The sequence below is a fragment of the Canis lupus genome, chromosome 3, assembly GCF_048164855.1.
Source record: "Canis lupus baileyi chromosome 3, mCanLup2.hap1, whole genome shotgun sequence".
In the NCBI taxonomy this organism is placed as follows: domain Eukaryota; kingdom Metazoa; phylum Chordata; class Mammalia; order Carnivora; family Canidae; genus Canis; species Canis lupus.
The window spans coordinates 137,729-154,218 of NC_132840.1; positions in this window are offsets into that span (position 1 = coordinate 137,729).

A 16,490-nucleotide genomic window follows, 5' to 3' on the forward strand; every position below is an offset into this window, starting at 1 on the left:
TTTCTTCTTGTTAGATGACTAAAGGGGATGATGGTAGAGATGGTGAGCAGGCTGGTTGATGGGGGGCAGGTGTATGGGTTGTCAGCTGGTGGATCAGCTGCTCCTGTTTCTGCCGTCTTGTGGTTGAGCATTTTCTGGCATCTGTGTTGGTCGTTGGGCTGCAGCCATACCCATCCATGCCAAGGTGGCTGCTGACCTTGGGTCTCGTCTCCCTGATTGTCCTTACCTCCTTCATTGTCTTCCATGGTTGTCTTTGGCAAGGGGGTTGGGCTGTGGAATAGTGGTCTCTAACCCCCTACGTATGCTGCCTCACTGGTCTGCCATGCTCTCCTGCACTCTGGTAGCAGCCTGCCTCCATCCTGCCTTCCCACAGGGGAGAGCTGGAACACTGGTGGCACCCTTGGGGTCTCCTCGGGTAGGAAGGTGAGAGTTGTTGCCTGTGGTGGGACCTTGTAGTTGGGCCTGGCCTTTGGGAGTTTCCTCTCAGATCTCCCCATTCTCTCCCCTACTGGCTAACTGGTAGCGTTGCTTTCATGGTCATATGCATGTCTATGCCGCTTCCATATCCAGCCTTAACCCCTGGCAACTACTAATCTGTTCTCCATTTCTATAAATCTGTCATTTAAAAAAATATTGAATGTATAAAATTAGCAGTGTATGACCTTCTGGGATTGGCTTTTTTCCAGCATCAACATGTATCAACGTGCATGTGTTAATGGCTTGCTTCTTACCATTGCTGAGTAATATCACCTGGTGTGGATGGACCACAGTTTCTGCAATTGTCATCCACTGAGTTATTTCTGTTTTTGGTTCTTCTGAATAAAGCTGCTACGGACACCTGTAGACAGGTATACGTGTCAGCATAAGTTTCCATTTCTTCTGGATAAAGTTTGAAGAGAACAATTGCTGGGTCCCGTGGTGGTTCCGTGTGTAGTTTTAAAGAAGCTGCCAACATATTTTCTGGAGCTATTGGGTCATTTTAGGCAGGTATGATCTGACTTATTATTATGTGTTTTTAGTAAGACCATTCTAGATGCTCTTTGGGACATAGATTGTCAGGTAGCTACCTAGACACCAGCTCTGCGGTCAGAGGTGCTGATGGGGAGGGAAGGCAGTGGGCTCGTGTAACCTTCCTGAGCCTTCTCTGACCCGTTCCAACCTCATCTGTAAAAGGATGGAGTGGGACATCCTCCTCCGAGGGTGTCTAGGGTTGCAGATCAAACACACCGAGAGCTTGGCAACACACGAGCAGTATGGAAATTAGGGGCTCTCATCTCTGAGTTTGGTGTCTATTTTAACATATGCAGGTTCCTCCTTGCTGCTTTCCTTTTGTTAAACATGCTTCCAGAACGGCTCAGGGTTTCCTTGTTTGTTTTCCGACTAAGTTTTTAAAGAAGACCAAATCCATGCCTTCTATTCACAGACGCTGCCTTTATAAAGCTCTCCGGACACAGGATTTCTTTTTTCTCTCCTTGCTGTGCTACCAACTGCCTGAGATACTCTCTGCGGCACAACCTCCCCCACTCCCAACTCTGTTTTTTTTTTTTTTTTTTAATTATGCTGATGGAAGGATTCTGGGTTTTATGGGGAATGAAACAATAACTCCAGCTGGTTGGAGATAGTAATCTGGTTAGTCACACGGTGCTGGAACTCAAACGAATGGAAAACTAGACCTGGGACTCGGCATGCGGGCTGACAGCCTCGAGGGCACAGTCACTGAGAATTGTCCAATTTCCTCTCCTCTCTGGGTTTCCAAGAGGTAATCAGGAATGTAGGGAACCATGTGTGGAGCGCATATGATGTGCCACATCCTTAGCATATTTCATTTTATTTAATCCTCTGGGTAATCCCATGGGGTATTCACTGAGTCTCCATTTTGCTGTGAAGATAAAGCTCAGAGAAATTAAGGAATATGCCCGACACTAGTTACAGCACTGGGAGTCAGTGGAGTCAAGTTTTAAATGAGTTCTCTGTGCCACATCTGTCCTTTCTCTTTCCATGCACGGGCTGGAGGATGTAGGGTGGCAGGTCTGAGGTGCTCAAACCTCTTCCCAGAAAGTTTCTCTCCTTGTGTCAAACTAGATCCTTCCAGTCTTGGCAATTGAAACCCAAGTGTAAACCAACTTCAGATAAGAAGGGAATTTATAGGTTGATGATTTAAAATATTAGCTTCAGACACAGCTAGATCTAGGAGCTCAAACAGTATCATCACGGGCAAGTTCTCTATACTCTCGATCCCGAAGTTCTGTTTGGGTTTCATTTTCAGGCAGGCTCTCAGCTCAGGATGGTTCTAGGACATTGCTGACTCACTTTTCCATTTTCCAAGTCTGTGGAGGAGGCCCCTTGTCCAACTGTCTTAGAAAAGCTCCGAGACTGACTTTGGATTGACGAGGGTGTGTGCCAATTCTGAAATAGTCACTGTTGCTAAGAAGTGGAACTGAATTGGTTGGTGTGACCTGTGACAGGTCCATTCCTAGATCCAGGAGCTCTATGAAACCACATCAAGTGGGAGGATGTGAGTTCTTGAGATAGATATCAGGTTCCTATTATATTACAAATGGAAGATGGACATTGGGCAGGAAAAAATGATGAAAGTCCCCTATGATACTCTATTAATACCATCTTACCAAAGCTTTTCTTTACTGTTCCCCCTCTTTCCCCTTTTCTCCCTATATCCTTCTCTTCTTCCTCCTTCCTTTCTTTTTATAATGTTTAATAAGTACATTCATATAAATTATTTTCTTAGATACTGTGTTTGGACATTACAAGATAGGTAATAAGGATTTATTATTATTATTCTCACTTTATAGAGTAGAACATTGAGACCCAGAGGATGAAATGACCCTCTTTTCTCTATAAGAATTTGTCCATGAAGAAAAAATAGTCAGAGCTGGCAAGGTTCAGTGATATTTATACGTCTAAACAAGAGATGGATAATCATTTGTGCCTTTGAGAAATCAAGCATGGGACCTTGACCTCATTCGCACCGAGCTGCTACCTCTTTGGAAATATAAGGCAGTGAACGGTAGGAGAGAATTAAAGTGCATCCCAAATGTCTAATTTGTTACCAGACTGAGAAGGCCCAGGGGCCGATGTGGCTCATTCCATGACTAGAATACGAGTCATATGTCATTAGGAGCCCTCAGAGAGTATTTATAAAGAAACACACTCCATGTAGTTAGAGGCAAACCCTCTTCCTTATTCATTGTTGGCTGTTTTTTTGATGTTGAAGGGATTCATGCTAAAAGAAGCTATGACTGTGTTTGAGACATGACAGAATGGAACATGGTTCTTCTGGAAGCGTGATAAACCGCAGGCACCGTTAGCCCGGCTCTCCTTGATCAAAAGGTGTGTCAAGGTGGGCTAAGGAAATGAGCCACCATTGCCTGGCGTGATTATGAATTTGGGGTTTAACAGGCTTTACTGAATCATCTACAGCTTTAAGAGATGCCTCTGTCTGAGGCCTGTGCTTATCAAAAAGATGTCAAAAATTGAGTCACATAAAAATACCAGGAATATTAATGAATTTTACTCTAGTTTCTATTACAGTTATTTATTCAAGAGGAAGCCATATACTCCTTGTGAACTGTTATTCATTTAGGACATATTTCATAAATCTTATGTACTTTCGGTCTGTCAAGTGCTTAGGTTAAAATGGACACATGTGGTCCTTGTCCCCAAAAATCTTACAGTCTAGATTGAAGTGGATAAAATAAGAATACAGGAATACAGGGAGACAGTAGACTGAATCTTGGTCTCTCAACTGCAGATGTGACCTAAAGTCTCTGGTCTTGGTTTCCTTATAACTGGGTACATATTTCGTCCTGTAGAAATAAAACTAAAGAGACAATTTCTCTAGAGTGCCTGTCATGTGGCAAAAATTAGGATATCAGATATCTTAGTACTTTTTCTGTTTTTTTACCACTCTGTCTTGACACTTTACTCTCCTTCCTTCTGTCCAATTGACCGAGAACCGACAGCAAAACTGAACTCGAGCAGGTGGGAGGAGCCACTCTGCCCACATTCTCCTAAATTCTCCCTGGGCTGTGACTCATTGGCTGAATGAAGGACGTGGGATGGAGCACAGACATGCCCAACTCTACAGGAAATAAATATTTTCCCTCAAAGGAAAATAACGTAAAATCCAGGGAGCACTAATGCATATACTTTTTCAGTCCAGGAGAAATCTTTCCAATCGCCTAGCTCAGATGAGCATCAGAATCACCTCAAGGACCTGGTTAAAATGCATGCAAAAACCTTTTTTTTTTTTTCTTTTTTTTTTTCAAAAACTTTGATGCAGTAAATCTCAACTGGGCTTTCTGTTTAAAAAATGTCCACCATGCTGATACATTTGTACAATCAATTCTAGGCTAAAAAGAAACAAGCTTTTAAGCCATGAAAAGACATGGAGGAAACTTAAGTGTAAGAAGCCAATCTGAAAAGTTATGATATGATATGATTCCAATTATAGGACATTGTGGAATAGGCACAACAATGGAGACAATGAAAAAGATCAGTGGTTGGGACGCCTGGGGGGGCTCAGTAGTTGAGTGTCTCCCTTCAGCTCAGGGCGTGACCCTGGGATCCCGGGATCGAGGCCCACGTCGGGCTCCTTGCATGGGGCCTGCTTCTCCCTCTGCCTGTGTCTCTGCCTCTCTCTCCGTGTCTCTCATGAATAAATAAATAAAATCTTAAAAAAAAAAAAAGGAAAGGATAGGTGGTTGACGGGGTAGGGGTTGGGGTGGGATGGATAGGCTGAGCACAGAGGGGTTTTCAGGGCAGTGAAACTATTCTATATGGTATTATAATGGTGGATACATGTCATCACACATTGTCCAACCCATAGAATGTACAACCTGAAGACTGAACTCTGATTTAAACTGTGGACTTTGGTTGACAAAAATGTGTCCATGTTGGTTCATCACTGGTAAGGAATGAACCCCCATGGTGCTGGATGGGGGTGCACGTGTGCACCTGGAGGGGGCGTGTGGGAGACTATGTTTTCCCAGTATTGCTGGGAACCCCAAACTACTCTAAAGTCTGCTAATTAAAACAAACCTTCCCCAGAGGATTATGATGCAGAGCACATTTGAGACCAGCTGAACTGACCCCATGCCATCCTTTTCAGATGCAAATAAGAGAAACAGAGGAAGAGAGGAGAGGGAACACTCCATGAGTTGGTGAGTTAAGGCAGTAGTAGGACGGAGCCTCCTCACTCCTCCATCAGGCTCTTTGCTGTCCCCCCCACCCTGTGCAAGGGTCCTTGCAATGTCCCCTGGTGGCCCAATGTTCCGGGTAAACAAACAATATGGCTCAGCTTCAGAGCTGTTTAGCTCCCTTGGGAGCTAGGGAAGGCTGATTCCTGCCCCAGGAATCACACCAGTAATTGCTTCTGAAGCCAGATTAGGGGGAAAAACAAACTCTGACACTGGGGAGACTAGTCAGGGGACCTGGCAAGACGAGAGTTTTTTTTCCCTGAGTTAGAAAACTTCAGAAGAAGGGCACTTAGCATATTATTTTACCTCCTCATATATCAGTTTTATCAACACCTGCCACACATCACGTCCTTTTTCTAGCCCATAAAGTTGCTGGGGGGATGAAGGCCTCTTCAAAGGGCAGAGGGGCTCAGCAGTTCCCGTACGTGGACTCCATGCAGGCATCTTTAGACTTTATCACAGGGAATTCCCACAACACCCTTCCCACTGTAATTGCTCGTCTACCTTATATGGGAAGATCCTGAGGTCAGTGAGATTAGTTCCCATTGCGTTAGTTGCAGATAGCAGTGAAGCTCAGAGTTGAACTCAATCTCTCTGACTCCAAAGCGGGTGATCTTTACTCTGAAGCATGTAGGGAAAGGAGTCGTAAGCACAGGAGGTCTTGCTACGGCTCTGTGTTCTTGGACTCCTGGAGACACGTCCTCTGGAAGAGGAGATTGACCTTCCCCAGCACACCTGGAAGGGCTACACTGCGGTCCGTGGGAAATTCTTTATGCTCCTCGAAATTCAAAATGAGAGCAAGAAGTTTGCCCAGAGTCCATTCGGTAATGAATTTCGGGATGCCTGGCACGGGCAGCTCCTGGGATGCATATCAAGCAGGACGCGAGGCCTTTGGGCTGAGTGAGCCGCTGAGGACAGAAGTGGTGCATCAGCCCGAGACAGGGCAGAGGTGCCCTGGCATCAGACCAGCTGGCGCGGCTCCTCTCACTCCTGTTCGTTTGGATGATTATTAAATGTATTGCTTTTTCATTTTGATATTTTTTTCCTTTTGGCATAGAAGAGGGATATTTATCTCATGATAGGATTTTAAAGCTGAGTGTCAGGTTTGGGGTCTCTAACTGGCACTCCAGCACTAGCATCACAACACACATTACATTCCAATGTAGTATGAGAAGAGCAAAGCACGCTAGAGACTCAGAGTTGTGACTAAAGGGCTTGGGAGCTATTAGCTCTCTAATGTGTTCACTCCGCGCTTATGCTGGACCAGAAAGACACTGACACCAGGGGAGAAATAGCGGATAATGCAGCCCGCTGTGGAGAAATGATTAATATTGCACCATCAAAATGCAATTTATCAGTTAGCATTTGTCAAAAGTGGAGTTTGGACTCAAAATGGCCAGTGTCTAAATTCCAGGTCTTGCATCCACCAGCTTTGTCATACGAGGGTTTTCATTCCCCTACATGTAAAACTGGAACCTCACAAGGATCTGGTGGGAGAAGGCATGCAAAATATTTAAGCGCTGGGCACTCAGCTGGTGCCACCAAAACACTCATTTTCTTTCTCCCCAGTCCCACGCATCAGGGCCGATTTAGGTGGCTGACGAGGAAGGTGAGGAGTTTGTTGCTTTTGTCTGCGTACCTTCTTCCGGACCTCGAATTGGGGTCCTCCAAGCCAGGGGAGGACGGATGGAACGTGTAGTCAGCTGGAGGGGGCAAGAGTAGAGAGAGAGAAACTGAACTGCTTGGGCGTGTGCTGTGGGGGCTGGAGGTGGACCCATAGGTGGACCATAGGTGGAGGGGTGACATGAGATGGGAATCCAAGTGCCACTGGCAGGAGGGGGACAGAAGAATCTGCCCATTGTACTTGGAGTTGTATTATTTGTGGATATTTAACCATCATCCCTTAAGGCATAGAATGCCTGTGCCGGGTTCACAGTCTCAGACTTGAACCCTCCCCATATGTTCCGCCGAATTCCAGAGGATGGCTTCCTTTTTTTCCCTTTCCCCCCCTTTTCCTCATCCTATGCCACTGCCTTCTCTTCTCTAGTTTGGCCATCGTTCTGCGTCCTCGATGTGGCCTGGTGGGTGCCCTGTGACCCCACCTACTCCTGCTCCCCTAGGTAAGCCCTCAAGGGAGGGGGCCCCCTGGCCAGCCAGCCTTGGGTCCCTTGACTGCGATCCCTTGCTGACATTAGCTCAGCTCCCCTACAGGAGACTCCGAAAAGACTTGCCTTTACCAGCCAGCCAATCTGGATATGGTCACGGAACTTCACAGTCAGCACACACTTACGGGCCTCAGCGCGTTTCCAGCCGCTAATATGTTTGAAAAGGCAATATTAAGTCACACATTTGTTTTCCTCTCTCAATCCAAATGTCAGTGCAGAAGAGAAACAACCTAATGTAGAGAAATGAAATGAAATAATTAAAAAGTTGCAGAATGCGAAGCCACCAAGATAAAACCAACCCAGGCCCGGTGGAGATCATGGTTATCTGTTTGCAGTAAACGTGAAGTGAGAATAATTCATGACTCGTGATAACAGCCCACCGAAAGGAAGTAAATTAGTTGCAGAGGGTGGGGAGAGCCTTCCACACCCCCGCGGGGCCAGACCTCACAAGGAAAGGACTAGGCGGCAGGAGCTTATCTTTATCAGGTAATTGAAACAATGCTCTATGTTAACAGTAGGAGCTTGAAGTGGAAACTGGAGTCTGGAGGTAACTGGGAGGAGGAGGAGGGACACCCCGAAGATCACTAGAAACTCTTTGGCTTGGGACCTAGAGACACGTGGAAGGCCTGCTCTGGGCCACCTGCTTCCACGGGTGCAATCTTGTGTCTCCCTAGGGGCCTGTCGCTCGGCCTGTCGTGGGGGACGGAGGCCCAGCTATGAGCCTGCCCAGGTCTCTGCAGCAAGGAAGCAGTGCAGCCCAGATAAGGGCCAAGGTGACCTGGACTTCGGAGCTCTGTTCTCTCTAAATACTCCACACCGCCTCATGACTCCTGAATAATCTGGCACTACTGAGATCCAGAGGCTGCTGCAAATTCCGGCCACGGCCAGCCCGGTGCACAAAGCCGTGACCCCTGTGTACGCTCAGATACACACTAGGCCCTACCCTGCACTGTGCTGCTAACTTTATCAGCGTGGGTGTCCTACAAGCAGGTCAGATTCACCCTCTCTACACACCACTAAAGCCTCAGGTCCCGATCGTCATTATTTCTCCCTCTCCGCCTATTTCTTTAAATCAGAAACTTGAGGTTTCCCTTGATCCTTTCCTTTCTGTTAACTGCCTCCCTGCAATGAATCTCCAAGTCTTATCAATTCTATCTCCAAAAGGTCTCTATTTTTCTTTTCTTTTCACTCATTCTGTCTCAGTTTGGTTCAAGCTAATATCCCCTCCCGCCAAAAGTACTCCAGCTTACTCTTCACAGCTCTTCCTGTCTTTGTCTCCTCTCCCCGAATCCACTTTCTGCACTGTAGGCTCAGAGATAATGGTAAAATACCAATGTGTACAAACCTTCCAAGCCTCTCCTTTCCTTTAGCAAGAAGTTCAATGTCTTAACATAAGGAATATTTTTAATAGATATTTTTGCATGGGATATCACCTTTCCCCTACCTTTTACTCCATAAGTAAATGAAAATAAGTTGCTTCCTCTACAGTGTCAATCATGTTTTGTAATCATCCCACTATTTTTTAAAAAGATTATTTATTTATTTATTCATGAGAGACACAGAGAGAGACGGGCAGAGACACAGGCAGAGGGAGAAGCAGGCTTCATTGAGCCCAGTGTGGGACTCGATTCCGGGTCTCCAGGATCATCCCCTGAGCTGAAGGCAGACACTCAACCCCCGAACCCCCCAGGTGTCCCTCATCCCACTTTCTAAACATGGTATTCCTTCTACATGGTTCTACATGGAATACTGTTCTGGTTTCCTTTCTCTCACACTCTCTCTCTCTCTCTCTCTCTCTTTTTTTTTTTTTTGGTATTTTCTAGACTACCTAGTTCTGTGTGTCTCCTAGAAGCCAGTATAGATACCTCTTCCTCCACAAATCCCCTCTTAACTGTCCAGAGATTCAGTTGGGGATGCTTCATATGGCCATCATAATGTTTACCCATCATAGCACTTATACTGCATTTAAAAAAATATATTTATTTATTGGGGGGCGGGGAGAGGAAGAGGGAGAGGGAGAGAGAAACTTTAGCAGATTCTGTGCTGAGTGCAGAGCCTGATGTGGGGATTGGTTTCATGACCCTGAGATCATGACTTGAGCTGAAGCCAAGTGTCAGACCCCTAACCAACTGTGCCACCCGGGTGCCCCTATACTACATGGTAATGAATACACTTCTGCCCCCTAAATCGTAAGCTTCCTGTGCACAAAGACCATAGATTATTTCCTGGTGCTGATTCGGGTGCCTGAACATGACAGGTGCTTCACAGACATTTCTGATCAAGGGTTGTCACAGGTGGAAATTGGTGTGCAGGAGATTTCTCAGGGAGCCCTACTGGGATGGGGATTGGGCAGAAGGAGAGGTTGGACCTTGGCAGAGCCTCATGGAAGCTTCAGCTGTGCTATAGGGAGCTCTGAAGCCGGGATAATCCTTCAGGATGGTCTCTAGTTGGGGTTAGAGGCTGTGATTTTTATACTTCCATGTTGTTCAGTAATCAGGTGCAGGACCACCAAGGCAGTCAGTCTCCAAAGGGGCTGATAGTTGAGGGTTGCCTGCAGCAGCACAGCCAGCAGCTGGAGAATTACTCCTTCTTTTCTGAAGGGGGATTTGAGTGGCCCATCTATTGTCCACTGTCGGTGTAGTATTCAGTAAGCACACACTTGGACCCGCTAGCTCCAGGACTGAGTACAGAATGTCATGGACAGTACAGTGGTATCCCCTCGGGGAGTGCATGTGGACTCATACTTATTATGTGTTTTCCGGTGAAGAAGTCATTAAGGAGATGATCCCAACTCTTCTAAAACTGTCTTTCCTCATACTCTCTGCAACTCCTAGTGAGGGATGTTCTTTACTAGATATTCAGACTCACAAGACCTAACCAGGCAATACCTGGCACCAGTTTAATCAGATGGATATTGGTCCACAAGCACAGACAGCATCCCAGTTGGGCTGTGTCAGGCATTTCTTTTCAGAGGGAATAATCCTTATAACAATCCACTCAGACTCTTCCTGCCACCTGCACCTTTTCTTGTCTCCATCCTGCAGTAGTGTTTGGGTGTGAGGGAACAAGACTTCTATTAGACCGATGAAATAGCTGCCTGACCTAGAGGCCTCACACCCCAGAGGGAACCGTATGTCTTTCAACAGGCTTAGGCATAGTTTTCAGGCCCCCACAAAGGGAATGCCCAGTTATGAGTCTCAGTATTCAAGGAATCATAAAAGTATGGTTTCCCACCAGGTATTTATGCTTTATTCAGTTTTTCCAAGTTCAGATCTATAAGGGGCCGTTTTTACCCTAAAAAATGCTTCCCAGTAATACAGATGAGATTCCACCTTTATCAGGATTTCAGGAGAAAGAGTGAACAGGTTCACTGAAGATTGGAGTTGTCTTTAGAAAAGGAGAAAAAGGCTTGTTCACTCTTCTCCCTCTCAACCCTATGTGGTCTTTGTCACACCAGAGGTGTAGTTATAACACCAGTTGATATGTGTGTCAGGGCAGATAGTCCTTCTAGCAAGTTGTTTTCTACTTAGTTTACCTCTTCTTTTCATGGCTCTGAATACGAGATTCATTATTTATTATTTTATTATTTATCCATTTATTAATTTATTAATAAATTATTTTATTATTTATTTATTAATAATAAGATTTATTAATCTTTCTCATCCTGGGGTTGGTACAGTGCCTTGAACATTGTAGATTCTTGCTATGATCTGAATGTTTGCGTCTTTCCAAAATTCATATGGTGACATCCCAATGCCTAATATGACGGCATCACAATATGATGGGATTAGTGTTCTGTAGAAGAGACCTCGCAGAGATCCCTCACACCTCCTGCCATGTGAGGACTCAGCAAGAAGGCACAGGGCATGAGCAAGAAGAGGGCCCTTACCTGTGACCATGCTGGTGCCCTGATCTTGGACTTTCCAGCTTCCAGAACTATGAGAAATACATGTTTCTTGCTTATAAACCACCCGATCAAAAAAAAAAAAAAAAGAACCACCTAGTCCTTGGATCTTGTCATAGCCGCCTGAGACAGTATTGTCAAGACAATACTCAACAGAAAAAACTGTTTAGTTGACAAAAAAGAAAATAATTAAATTGAGAAAAATCAGAAGATACACTGTCATATTTCTATCTTACAGAAGATAATAACTGTAAATATTTTAGTATGTTTCCTTCCAGTATTTCTTATGTACGCAGGCTTAACAACTGGTCTGCACTAATACTCTACTATACATTTCTCACCCTTTTTATAGACAGACATATAAAAAAGTAAGATTATTACATTACTAGGAGGTTGGTTCTGCCTCAGCCCATGAGCGTAACTGCAAATAGTGTTTTGGAGAAGCTCGGGTGATGGGATGTTCAACATCTATTAGATATACCACCTGCTAGACCATGTGTAGGCATGTGAGGAGGGGAAGAAAAATAAGGCTTAGTAATTGCTCAAAACACTTATGTGCCCTTCATGGGGAAGGATGGTTCACATTCGTATTTTATGTCCCAGGAGGTGACTTCTTTTTTTTTTTTTTAATTTTTTTTTTTATTTATTTATGATAGTCACAGAGAGAGAGAGAGAGGCAGAGGGAGAAGCAGGCTCCATGCACCGGGAGCCTGACGTGGGATTCGATCCCGGGTCTCCAGGATCGCACCCTGGGCCAAAGGCAGGCGCCAAACCGCTGTGCCACCCAGGGATCCCCCAGGAAGTGACTTCTAATGTTGACTTAAGCTTGTTCTGCTTAGTCGAGATTAGGCTCTTAAAGCACCAGAAAAGGAAGTTAGGTCCACTTAAAAAGTTTCAGCAAGTATCCAGTTTCTCAAAAATAAACAGACAAATAATCCCTGCAGATTAGCCAGTCTCTGTAAAATCATTTTAACACAATATCCAGCTGATCATTTGGGAGGCAAGCGAGTCAGCTGGTGGGGAGTGAATGTTAGCTACTTGGTTGTCATGGAAACTTTTCTTCCAGACCAGGAAAAAGGCAGTCATGGGAAACCTGCCATGTGGAAAAATAGCACATTTCTCCATGATCTATTCTCTCTGTTGATCACAAGTCGACATCCTACTGGGGCCAGGAGTAGAGAGAAATGCAGGCATCCTAGTCATTTGGAGGAGAGAAACCTTCCCCTTTGCCCAAAGAGAGACCCAGGGGACATGATTTGAACAAGAAGGCACAGAGAGAAGTCAGAAAGCCAGGGTCATAAATTTATTTTATTTTTATTCTTTTTTTTGCTTTTTTAAAAATTATTCCTTACAAGTTGTTAAAAGGCTTGTTCTCAGTCACCCACAGATGCTAGGCGAGGAGGACTGTTGATAGGAAACCTTGACCAGCATTTGCAGCCCTGCCTCAAGACGCATCACAGCACGTTGTGACCAGAATTGAAGTCTGCGTAACCTGTTCAGCCCCAATGGAAAAAGCCAGAGTTAAGATGTGGTGGTTAAGACCATCAGTTTTAGGATAAAGCGTCTTTCAACTGCACCTAAGTGTAAAAATTCCTTTTAAAACTTGATCTAACTTGGTTAATATGTTGTTCATAAATGCCCAGAATTCTTGCTAATATCTCTCCATATCTGCCCTCAATTAATCTGAATTTATGTAACCTGAATAAAGTAGTTTTTAAAGCGGTAGAGTCACACACCCCTATCATCAGAATGTGTTATCGCTGTTCATTTACATTTCCAACTCTCCTAAATTGTGAGCTCTTCAATGGGTGGATGGTGCCTTGTTCATCGGGATAAACCTACCATCAGCACGATGCTCCATTCAAAAGTGTTTCAAGCACGTTCTATGTACTAGTGTCTGGGATCTGTTGGTAATCAACACTTATTCAATGAGTAATAGGATGGATAGATGGATGGGTAGCTTGATGGATGGATGGTTATATCCAGTATTTTCTTGGCTTTCTATATTTTTCTATATTTTTAGCTAAATAACTATTTTGCAAGAACAAAATCTACCACACAATTATTTTCCTGGTAGCAGCTTTCTAGGCTGCAGAAAATAATTAAGATTGAACCTCAGTAGGGGCAACTTGATAAATCATCATCATAGGTTGGGAAAGTCTTACTGCTTCCTGTTTTTTGTTTTTCATCTCAAATCTCTCCCTTATAGGTTAAATGAGATCTGCTTATCTAATCATTATATATTGAGTCTTTAATAGTTTTTTTTTCCAGTCTACATTTCTGTTTGTATACAGAGACTTGTTTTGTCACTATGCAAAGAATTTATTGCTCTTGCTGAGAGTCATGTGACAATAATTCAAAATATCTTCACTGCTAGATTGCTTTCTTTGACGACAAGATGCCCCAGTTTCCCCCTCTCTTCCTTGTATGCCGAGCATGCTTATAATCTCAGACCATCAATCTTCTTTGCCTTCATGTCATTTTTCTGCCACATCATACAACCTAAACCATTTTGCCTTTTTTTTCTTTTCAAATTTTTATTTATCTTCTAGTTACTTATCATACAGTGCGATATTGGTTTCAGAAGCAGAATCCAGTGATTCATCACTTACATACAACACCCAGCGCTCATCACAAGTGCCCTCCTTCCTGCCTGCCACCCATAGCCCTTCCCCCACCCACCTCCATCAATCCTCAGTTTGTTTTCTATCATTAAGAGTATGTTATGGTTTGGGGCACCTGGGGGGCTCAGTGGTTAAGCATCTGCCTTCAGCTCAGGTCGTGATCCCGCGGTTCCAAGATCGAATCCCGCATCGGGCTCCCCGTGGGGAGCCTACTTCTCCCTCTGCCTGTGTCTGTACCTTTCTCTCTGTGTCTCTCATGAATGAATGAATGAATGAATAAATAAATAAATAGATAAATAAATAAATAAAATATCTAAAAAAGAGTATGTTATGGTTTGTTTTCATCTCTCTTTTTTTCCCCTCCTCCTCTCATACATTCGTTTTGTTTCGTAAATTCCACATATGAGTCTCTGCCTCTCTCTGTCTCTCATGAATAATTAAATAAATATGAAATGGTTTAATATGATTTCACTCATGTGGAATTTACGAAACAAAACAAATGAATGTATGAGAGGAGGAGGGGAAAAAAAGAGAGATGAAAACAAACCATAACATACTCTTTTTTAGATATTTTATTTATTTATTTATCTATTTATTTATCTATTATTTATTTATTTATTTATTCATTCATTCATTCATTCATTCATTCATTCATTTATTCATGAGAGACACAGAGAGAAAGGTACAGACACAGGCACAGGGAGAAGCAGGCTCCATGCAGGGAGCCCGATGCGGAACTCGATCCCAGGACCTGGGATCATGACCTGAGCTGAAGACAGACGCTCCACTGCTGAACCACCAAGGCGTCCCTAAACCATTTCATCTTGATACCGCCCCATCCCTTTGTGTATTCATGATTCCTACTCTGCCAAACCTTAGCCCTTGTATGATTTATTCAGTTCTTTTCCCATGCTGAGAAGCATTTCTTCATTAATTTTCCCAGCAATACTCTTGAATAGATCTATGCGTTAGGAACTAGGCATTGGAGACAGAGTTTAACGTGATTTGAGGATGTCTGTCAGGATGCTTAGAGTCAGATACAGAACTCCTTAAGCTAGATAAATGAACTTCCTGAAAATATATGAAAAATATTGGATATCTGAACACCTTTTTTTCCCCCCCTGGGTAGAAGATCCCTATGTTTTATAGAGTTTCCTAATTAATGATATAGACAAGGAGATAAACAATGAAATTTTCCTGTGCTAAATATGACCAGGTTAGGAATAGGAAGACTACGAAGGATGCTTTGGTCAAATCAGAGAAGTCGCATTCTTAGAACTTTGCTGATTGAATTCACTAGAATTCACCTGTGAGCTAATAGCAGCTGGGACCTCAGTGACTCTCAGCAATCCTTCTGTTTTCCTACTGACCCTTGGTCACATTCTTCCATTCCCGCTATCCTCAAGCCTCTGTTTCTTTTCACTTCTTGCTTTACCTATCTTTTTGAAAGAGCTACTGCCAAACCCGGGCAATTTCATTGAAAAATTAAAAGGACCTGCATTGCAGAATCTGAAGTGCTCTTAAAATAGTAACTACTTGGAACTAACATTATCTGAAAGGCATTAGATGTTAGAATACCTAATTCCAAAGGGAAAAAAAAAGCCTCCAAAGTAAACAAGTAAACTTCTAGGAAAAAAGAGGAGACATAATTTATAGGAGAATATTTTGTATGTTTCAATTTCTTCATTATTGAATTACTACTTTCTTATCTTTTGAGAGTCTATAAGGTGCTGACAATGGCTGTTTGTGGGTTGGGAGGGAAGTCTGGGTGTCTGGAAGCTAACAACTATATTACATTATTTATTTTTCATATTTGTCATATTTTTTTGAAGAGTATGAGTGGTAGGGAGGGGATGAGGGAGAGAATCTCAAGCAGGCTCCCTGCTGAGTGAGGAGCCCAACTTGGGGCTCAGTCTTACGACCCTGGGATCATGACTTGAGCTGAAATCAAGAATCAGACACTTAACCAACAGAGCCACCAGGTGCCTCTATTCTTCATATTTCTTAAAAGGTGCCTAGATTATGAACCTTATGCAAAGTCCTGCAGCTAACCAGTTGTAAACTAAGGTTGAAAATGGGTCCGCATGGTGCTGCTTTCATTCTCTACATCAACCTGCTTTTTTTTTTTCTTTCCAGCTTTATTGAGGTATAATTGTCAATTAAAAATTGTTTATTTTTATGGGGAACAACTTGGTAATTTATATATGTATACATTGTGAAATAATCATCACAATCAAGCTAATTAACACATTCATCATCTCAGTTACCATCTTCTTTGATGTGTGTTGAGAACATTGGAGAGCTACCCTTTCAGCAAGCTTCCTGTAGACCACACAGAATTGTTAATTATAGACACCATGCTGTATATGAGATTCCAAGAACCTCTTCATCTTAGAACCAAAAGTTTGCACCCTTTGACTGACATCTTTCCATTTCTCCTTCTCACCAGCCTCTGGTAACCATCAGTCTGCTCTCGACTTCTATAAATTTAACTTGTTTAGGTTCTACATATAAGTGAGATTATGCAGCCTTGTCATTCTGAGTCTGGCTTATTTCACTTAGCATAATACCTCGAGGTTCA